This window comes from Rhinolophus sinicus, chromosome 17 (genome assembly GCF_057876585.1).
Source record: "Rhinolophus sinicus isolate RSI-liver-muscle chromosome 17, RSI-T2T, whole genome shotgun sequence".
Classification (NCBI taxonomy): Eukaryota; Metazoa; Chordata; class Mammalia; order Chiroptera; family Rhinolophidae; genus Rhinolophus; species Rhinolophus sinicus.
Genome location: NC_142517.1, coordinates 63,566,468 through 63,576,016, shown reverse-complemented (window position 1 = coordinate 63,576,016; position 9,549 = coordinate 63,566,468). Strand labels below are relative to the sequence as shown.

Below are 9,549 nucleotides of genomic sequence, written 5' to 3'. Positions count from 1 at the left end.
TTTGTTTTAACCAGTTTGTTATATTGCTCATTAAAATTAATTTCTTTCTGGAGTGAATTCATGTCCTGATTTCTTATTTTATTGACTGTATTTCTTCAGGATTAAATTTCATGGATCTTGGAATTTTTATTTGCAAGCTTACTTTGAATTGAATTGTTTTAGCTCTTTGTTTTCAGTCTGCTTCTATCCTCTCTTTCCCTGTGTCTATTTCTCTCAGTCGGTTGGTTTTGTGGTTGCCTCTTTACTTGGCCCCCTGGAATTCCATTTCAGAACCAGATGTTATAACGGCCGTTCATGGTCTCAGCCATGGTCATGTCAGAGATGTCTCAGGTCTAGTCATCAGGCCAAGATGTGGATTGGTTGTTGTCTTGATTTCAAGGCTGGATCTGTGTCCTCTCCTAAGTCATAGCTCAGGAAACCTCTGGGTAAGGCAGTCCTCCTAATTCAGGTGCCTTGTCTCAAGTGGAGTAGGCTGTGGAGCAAACCCCCCCACCTAATTCTGGACCAACAGGTCCATAGTTTCAGACCAACTCACGTTTTGGCATTGTGTGTTTTTTCTTGTCCATGGAGATAGCAATCTTTTTTCCCCCTTGAACACTACAATGTCATTTTTTATAGTTTATCTATCTTTGCCATGTGTTTGGGGGAAGAACAGCAATGTCAAAGTGTGAGCTTCTTATTCCATCTTATTAGAAGTCCAGCAGCTGTTATTAAAACCTGCCTTGCCATACTTTCACTTTTCTGTGACAGACGAGTGACCATTCATTAGTACACATGCTGTGGGTTGTACATTTAAAGACTAAATGGGAATTCTGTATTTAGGAAAGTTAGAATGACTTGCTGGTTATAAAAATAATAGGGCATGATTTTCCCTGTCAACAGTTAAATTGTTCTCACTGCATCATGAGCTGTATCTGAACTGATAAGCAAATTCTATGGTCCCTCAAGAACTGAAATCCAGAAAAAGCTAAATATATTCTCTAAAGATTTTTTAAAAGACATATAATCATAGAATTTTAGAGCTCAAAGAAACATCAAAGGTCATATATTGTGGACCCCTCACTTGTGGATCTGGAAAAGAAGACCTAGAGAAATTAAAGGTCTTGCTCAAGGTTACATGGTATACTGGTAGCAAAGCTAGAGCTTGAATAATTGGGTTCTCCTAGGTTTGTATTTCTCCAACAATGTTGTCTGTAGCATATATCAGAAGTGAAAGAACTAGGATGCTGATAAATAATTTCTACTGTAATGCTTAATTATTTAAAAAGTGGAGGCCTTTCACAGAATAAATCACATCCAGGTTTCTTAAGGTCTCAATTTCAATCTACTGTGTGTTTTTCAAATGCACATATGTGCATACCATCATTTCTTGCTCCAGATAGAAAGCTGAGTTAGCCAGGATGTTCCTTATTCTGTCTCTCACATGGCTATGTCCTATTAAGTGTCTACGTTAGATAAATGTAAGAGAATAAAAAATAAGAATAGATACAAAAATGGAAGTACAGTGTTTCAGGGTCCACGGTTACAAGAAACTGACTCAGGCTGCTTCAGCAGGAAAGTAGTTTATTACAAGGGTTTTGTGTAGCTCACAAAATTGTTGGGAAGGCTGGAATCAGGCCTGAGGATAAGCTTCCAGAAACAGGCCCCAAACTGGAGAACTAGCCTCCTGAGAAACCACTACTGCTGCAAGCACAGGGCACTAGATGCTATAGTGAACTAGACGCTCATAGGAACTTGGCTTTACTGAAACTACAGTTGCCATCAGCATCAATGCCCTTTCTGTTTCAGTTTCTTCTTTCAAGTTCTCATAACTTGGCAGTGGTTTAATGGCTGTATCTGAGGCCCTAAAAGGCAAAAGCTTCATACAAGCTGTCCTGAGATTCCTGCAAGGCAGGAGAATGACTACCTGGGTCAGAGTTGATGTCATGTCATCAAGTTCTTTTTGTTTAATGAGAGGGGCTGAAGAGGGTTTCTGACACACAGAAGCAGAATTCTGGCCATACAAAAACCTCACAGTTTCTTCTGTTTTCCACAGAAGTTTCTTCTGTCTTCCAAAGTCTCCTTCAGAACTTTAAATAAGTTTACCTTTGCGACTTCAGGACACACCTGCACTGAACTAGAAGATGACCTAGAAACTTGGTCTGATTTGGCAAATTTCCTCTTAAAATGCTCAGCACTTTTCTTACTTATGCCTACTAGAGTTATTTCTGTACTATTGTATTTATTTTCACAAATTTCTGAAGCTTCTTATTTCTCTCACAAAGAACTGTTTGAAGAAGTGCAAGTATTTACTTTCGGTAAAGGAAGTTCATAAGCAGCAGTTTTCTCCTGATGATCTACTCTGCCTGACTGCTCAGTGACATCTATTACTGTGTGTCTTCTTGCTTGAAGTTAGCTTTCTGACCAGCTTTTTTTTTTTCCATTATGCTTTCTTTGTGCAGCTGTGACCTATATGAGTCACATTTGGTCTGTTTCCTGGTAGAATGGAGGAAACAAATTCTTGCTCATTATCACTGCTCCTATCATTATGAGAGCTGGAAGAACTAGACTCATACTGCTTCTTAAAATTGCCAGGGTTGTCAATATTTAATGTTTTAATGGTCTTACTGCATAATTGTGCTTCTCCAGAATGGGCACTTTCTTCTTCTTGAACCCACACTGGAGTGTTAGGAAATTGTGCTTCCAAAAACTTAGATGCTTTATAACAAAAATTGCTGCAAAAACACTATCTTTCAGTAACATCACAGACTTTATTGGTTTTGTTAGAAATTTTATATTTTTGTTTTAGTACAAGTCCTATCTTCTTCTGACCTAAGGGACAACCACAGAGCTTGATAATAGAACGCTCACCCACATATCACTGTAGTAAGCAGGTGTGATAAACTTCCCTCCCTGAAAAATTCTTCAGTAATATTCTTTCCTGAAAGTTGCTCAACAATATGGAGAGCTTTTCTCTCAAACTCAATCTTCCTTTTCACAGTCTCTTCTAGTTCTGCTGTCCTTTTAGAAGCCTCCTGTTGTTTCAAGGCACTTGTCTGTGCAGCACCTACAGCATTTCAGGGGTGCGGTGGTCTGGGCCTTGTGGTGGGCTGAGGGCAGCTGGGCTGACTCAATCATCCAAAGCTCCCTTCTTAAAGCGGGAATCTGCTGTGCTTGGATATGCCTAATTGATGTACTCTGGCTCACACGCTAGCAAGATAGCTGCAATCGAGGGGCTGGGGAAGCATGTTTTCTGTTTTCTGTCTTAGAGAGGAAGGCTCTGAATATAGAAACATACCCAAATATAACAATAATGTTCAGGTACCAGGCAACTAGAAAGGCATTTCGTAAATATTGAACATAATAAAACATTTTTTTTAAGGCTGAAGATAATATAGTTCCCACATCTATCATTCTGAAGATCAATGATGAACATATATGATTCCAAGAGTAGATATGGGGAGTGGGTTGAACCTATACTGTCAGTTGATTTTTTAAAATTTGTTACCTTTATATGACCTTGTTTTCTTGAGATGTTCTGTTGTTTTTCAAATGTGTTTTCCACATCTATTGAAATGACCATAATTTTTTAATTTTTTTAAAGCAGAGTGCAATGGAAGTTTCAATTGATTCATTACTGGATCATATTAGTAAAGGGGATACATACAGAAGATTTTATGTTACAGGTGGCAGAAATGTCTGCCAATATTGTCTACATTTAATAAATTAAAATTGGCAAACCAACAAAGGAGCTGAAGAACCCATGGGGTTGCGTATGGGGCAAGAACATCCATTGTGCTGTGTAGTCTCCACTTACCCCTCCAAATCCATGCTCTACCCTCCTCCTCCCTGCACCACGCCCCTGGAGGCTGACCTAAATGCATTGCATCAACCAGTTCCCTTGCCCTCTGCCTCCAGTTGGGTTTGGCCAGTGGGAGGGGCTGGTGAGGTGGGTAGGTAGCCGAAGGGCATTTAGTTTCCCAAATCCCTCCTGGCTGGGTTGCAGGTTGTTTTTCTCCTGAAGGCCCCTGTTGGATGGAACTCTCCTACAGCTGGGGTGCTGGCTACCACTCCTTTCTCCTGCTCCTTCAGGCCTTGTGGTTTCCACTATTGCTAGCCCAGGGGACACTTACCCATACCTTGTGGCTTTCCTTACCCCTCTTCCACACCTTCAAAATAGCTTCTTTTAAATAAACTCTCCTCAATTATCCGTTTGCATGTTCTATGAGTTCCCTGCTAGGAGCCTGAATAATACTGCCATCTCCTCTGTGACATATGCCTGCATCTTATTTTCTCATCTCACCAATCAAAGTACTGTAACACATTTCCTTTTGTTTTCTTCTCTAACTCAAATTACCAATTGAGTTAAATGAGTACAATATATTAAAATATGACAGTAGGAGAAACTTGTCATTATGGTTTCAAAATTTATCTATAGCTGTAGCCAAGTTCTTTTCAGGCCTACCAATGCATCATAAAAAGTTCTTAAAATCATTAATTTGGGGCTCCATTTAAAAAAAAAGTATTGGCTGGTTCTGAGGCAAATCACAGATAAAAATTAAGGAGAAAAGTTCACAGAAACAACACAAAGTGATAGATACCACTCCCACCTTTCCACATGCGCGTATTCTAATGGACAGTTTGCCTCCTCCAAGGTACTACAACTCTGAGAAGGCTAAAATTAATACCCTGAGTGAACTTTTTTTAACAGAGAGAAAAATTTTATGTGTCTGAATTCTCATAAAACTCTACAAAGGGCTTCCTTGCTTAAATAGCTGTTTTTCCCAGTTGTTTCTGATTGATGGATAATTTCTTACATTCTAACAGATGTCAGCCATTTCTGCCACCTGTAACATAAAATCTTCTGCACATATCACTAATATGATACAGTAATGAATCAATTGAAACTTCCATTGCACTCTGCTTTTAAAAAAAAGAACATCCCAAGAAAACAAGGTCATATAAAGGTAACAAATTTTAAAAAATCAACTGACAGTATAGGTTCAACCCTCTCTACTCTTGGAATCATGTATGTTCATCATTGATCTTCAGAATGATAGATGTGGGAACTACATTATCTTCTGTCTTAAAAAAGTGTTTTATTGTGTTCAATATTTACTAAATGCCTTTTATGTGCCTAACTCTCCTCCAAATTTTATAGGGAATGAAGAAATACAATATGCAGTGCTTGCCCTCAAGGAGTTTCCAATCTAATGGGAACAACAGTGAAAATTATTGAAATTATATTAAATGCTTATTGTATGGCATTCAACGGAGAGAAGTTCAGATAAATTTGGTATATTTCTGTATGATACATATTTCAGTGTTTCTAACTGGTCAACCAGCTTAGACCAGTCAATTTTGGTAGATGATCCAGTTGGCAACTGTGACCACATCTCTGTTCCCAAGCCTTCTCTTAATATGAATTAAAATTGTGTTCCATTTTAAGCATCCATATCATATAACTACTTCTAAAATGGTTTCACAATAATGATTCTAACAGTGAATTTCTTGCACTCGTGCAATATATATTGTGCAATATGTCTTGCATTTGTGCAATATATATATTTTTGAACCTATAAATAAAAACTTTATACTCATCCTTCTGCAATTATTCTGGTAGTCTGAGTCCATTGTTCTAATTCGTTAAAATAATATGGACCTTGTTTTGATCATTCAATTTGTTAGCTATCCATCCCAACTTTGGTCACCTAAAACTTCAACTTATACATATCTTAGTTATAAGGAATTTTGGAACATTGTGAAGTTCATGAAAACTTGTTTATATCATCTCATTTTACCATCAATTTCTTACAGGTGGGGCCACTGAAGTGAGGTAGTCTGCTAGAAAGCATAGAACCAGGACAAAAATACGTGTCTTCAGACTACTGCCTTGGTGCCCTTTTTTTCTTTAAAACATTATCTTTTTAAAAAACACTCTTTTCTTTTATTCTTAATTTTGCAAGTAATATGGTAAATAACATTAACATTGCATTGAAAAAAACACCATAGATTAAGTGAACATCTTCCTTGGTCCTTCCTGCAATCCCATGTCTCCCAAAGGTATTCATCCAACTTGGCTTGGAATATATTCCCTCCCGGGAAAAGTTCATTTTATGAGGTATCAGATTGTATTTGTTTTTCTGAAATTTGCCCTTTCACTTCAAAATACATTTTAGAGACCTTTCCATGTCAGCATTTACATATAGTACTCATATTTTTATCTGATACACAGTGTTCCACTGTAGGGATGTGTATTACTTAACTTTCCCCTCATTGATAGATATGAAGATTGTTTTCAGTTTGTTGCTTAAAAAATACTGTAATAAATATCTTATATATGACTCTTTGGGTACATGTGTGAGAATTTTTATAGGCTAGATATTTGGAAGTGGACTTGCTGTTTGAAAGGTATGTGCACTTAAAATTTTGTTAACAAATGCCAAAATTGTCCTCCAAAAAGGCCTACTAATGTATATTCCTGACAATGTGTAGGAGAATAGAAGCATTTCCCCACACTTTTAGTAATATTGATTAAAACTAATATCTTTAGTTTTTACTAATCTGAATTGTTATAATTACTGAGTTCTAGCATCTTATATTTCTTCTTCTATGAATTGCTTAGTCTTATCCTTTTAATAATATTCTCTCTACTATGCTTTATGTTATCTTCATAAGCACTCCCTCAAAAAAAAGTGTTAAAAAAGACAGAAACATGTACAGAGCTATAAACAGTCTTAGAGGGCTTCCTCTATGATGAACATGGATCCGTGAACAGATATATGAATATAATTGTCCAGCCGGGAGTGGGTCCCTCAAACTAGTTTACAAACTGGGCAATATTCCATCATCTTGTTCAAAATAATATTATGAACATCTTTGCAAAATACCATGCTGGAAAAAAAAAGATTAACTGTGCCCGTTATTCTCATAATCTATCTTTTAGTTCTATCAGAAAATAATATGAAATTAGTTTAGTCTGTCTTAATGATTGGTTCACAAATGTTTATGTAATATACATTCTAGAATGTTGCAGAAAGTAATGCTAAGCTCACTCACTGTATAGATTCCATAATCCATTTTTTTCCTTTTTAGAAAAGGCAAAATTTCCCTGTATTTTTGCCTGGCTTAGATTTCTGGCACCTGTCCTATTTTCAATTTCCCTGAGATAAGAGGCAGTGGTTCTGAGACCTATAATCTTTTGTTCAGTCTGCAAAGCCTGTATACCGGGTTCTCTCTGACTCTCTCCTCATTTAGGTTGTGCTTCAATTTATTCTCTGTGATATCTGTTATACCCTTCTCAGTTTGAAGATCATGTTCCTTGCTGGAGAAGAAAGAGGCAATTGAGTAGCTCTGCCTTTTCTCTGTTATCATTCAACAGAATCTTCTCTAAGCAGTCAGTTTATCCTTTCCTTCATCTCCTTGCTTCAAACGGTGTGTGTGTGTGTGTGTGTGTTTGTGTGTGTGTGTGCGCGCGCGCGCGCGTGTGTGTATTTAAAGCCCTTTCTGAGGTTCTCATCATTTAGCACTCCTCAGTTTATTCTGGAATTTTGCTTTCTGTCACTTTCTTACAGGGTCTGTATGACTTTCTTATTCATCTTTGTTTGTATCCTTTCTCTTATCTTTTGTATGTGTCATTTCAAAATACAGACTCATCAGAGAACACCATGTTGGGTCATATTGGCTTCTGCAGGTAGTCATTACTACAAAGTTTAATTTCCCAGTTACACAATTTAAAAAACCCAACATATTCTTTTTTATTGCCTTGGTGTTATATTTATATAAACTTATGAGGTTTGTTTTCCTAAAGCCTCAAATACGTGTCTATTATGACCAAAGTTTCTTTTTTTTATTATTATTACAGATTCTAGGATGACATGATCTTTTTCTTTCATCTTCAGGAAGCAAGGGCTGCATTTTATTTCAAGTTTGTTGAAAGATTTGTATCATATAAACATCACCAAGAAATCCTTTCTTGCTGGTCAGAATTGATTCTAGTGTAACAGTTCCCTGAATTTCTTCTTGTACTTTTTGAAAGATGAAGTTATTTGGAAGACGTGTCAAGAACATATTAAATTCTAAGATTATTGTAGAGATTTTGAACAGATGTCTAAGAAGTTGAAGTAACATCAATATTACATCTTGCCTCGGTGACATTTTTATCATTTGATTTAGGAAAGCATCCTTCCGCTCTTCCATTTAGTCTGGCAGTCTTAGCATGCTCCCACAAATAACAGTACTCTCTTATTCTCATTTAATCCTCTCCATATGCTGTATGCCGTACTTGTGGGTTCATATATTTGCAGCTTTGACACATGGTGGTACTGTATATCCATTTTTATCAGATTTGTTTATATTGAAAAACATATACCATTTCATTGCCTAAACCAGTTTCATTTCCTCAAGTCTCAGGAACATCTAAGAAATTGTGTTTGTCTGTGTGGTGGATGCTATGATGCGCCACCCGTTCTCCTTTGGAAATAAAGGAATTATTACTCCAGCTACTGGGAGCATCATCCAAGCTGGTCTTCACTGGTCAGTCTCTTCGGGGACTGCCTCAGCTGAAGAGAGATGCCTCCCAAGGCCATGCCCCTTCCAGAGTGGCCTGCATCCAATGATTAATAGATGTGGGGATAAAATGCCGGGCCCTCTTGCCCCAATTCAGGGTAATTCTGAAGGGTCATCGCAGAAATCCTCATCAGGGCTGCCTGAGGCGTTCCATTGAGATAGCCTTGGAACTCCACTTCTCCCTCAGCTCAGTTCTACTTCTTCCCTTCCTGCACACAGGCGTTAATGCTAAGAGCACTCCCTAATAAACTTCCTGCAAACGAATCTCCATCTCAGGGTCTGCTTCCCGAGAAACCCAACCTGGGACAATTTGCTTGTCTTAAAATTTCAGTTATGTTGTATTATCTTGTACGTTGAAATATGAATAATTGAGCCTTCATATTAGTCCCAGTACTGGTTCTCTGTTATTTTCTTAGAATTAATGGGCTTCTGTTACTCTCACTATAAATCTTTCTATGCCATTCATGTTAACTTCCATTTATGTGATTTAAAAGTTCCTTCTGAGCTTTTTTATTCATTCCCTTCAAACTTCATGCGAAGTCCTTTGACTAGTAAGTAAACTTTTTCCCTGAAATATTTTTTCTAATCTTTCTAACATGCATTTCTTGCTTTGCCAGGGATCTGTCAGTTTGGTGTTATAAATCATAATTCAAAAGAAAATATTGACACCATCTTTTTTCTTTTTTTAAAGATTTTTTATTAAAATATATCTAACATACAATATTATATTAGATTCAAGCGTACACCACAGTTATTCACCATTTATATAACTAAAGAAGTGATCACCATGATAGGTCCAGCAACCAAGTCTGGCTCCAAGTCTTCCTAGGAAACTCCTGGACTACACTGCCCATTGAAAGACTCATCAAGCCTCTCGGTGGTGCCTCTAGAAATTTTATAGGAAGATTCAAAAATAGATGGTTACTTGATAAAATTTCAACCAAAGAAAGGTCCTGTTCTGGGTGGGATCTTCTACTTGTTTCTTCCAGTGGGAACCAATAG

The 9,549-nt window shown here is 37.2% G+C and overlaps 1 pseudogene; it reads right to left on the bottom strand.

Moving 5' to 3' along the window:
* Positions 1-1,699: 1,699 nt before the first annotated feature.
* Positions 1,700-4,116, bottom strand: LOC109446362 (putative RNA polymerase II subunit B1 CTD phosphatase RPAP2 pseudogene; annotated as a pseudogene).
* Positions 4,117-9,549: the final 5,433 nt, after the last annotated feature.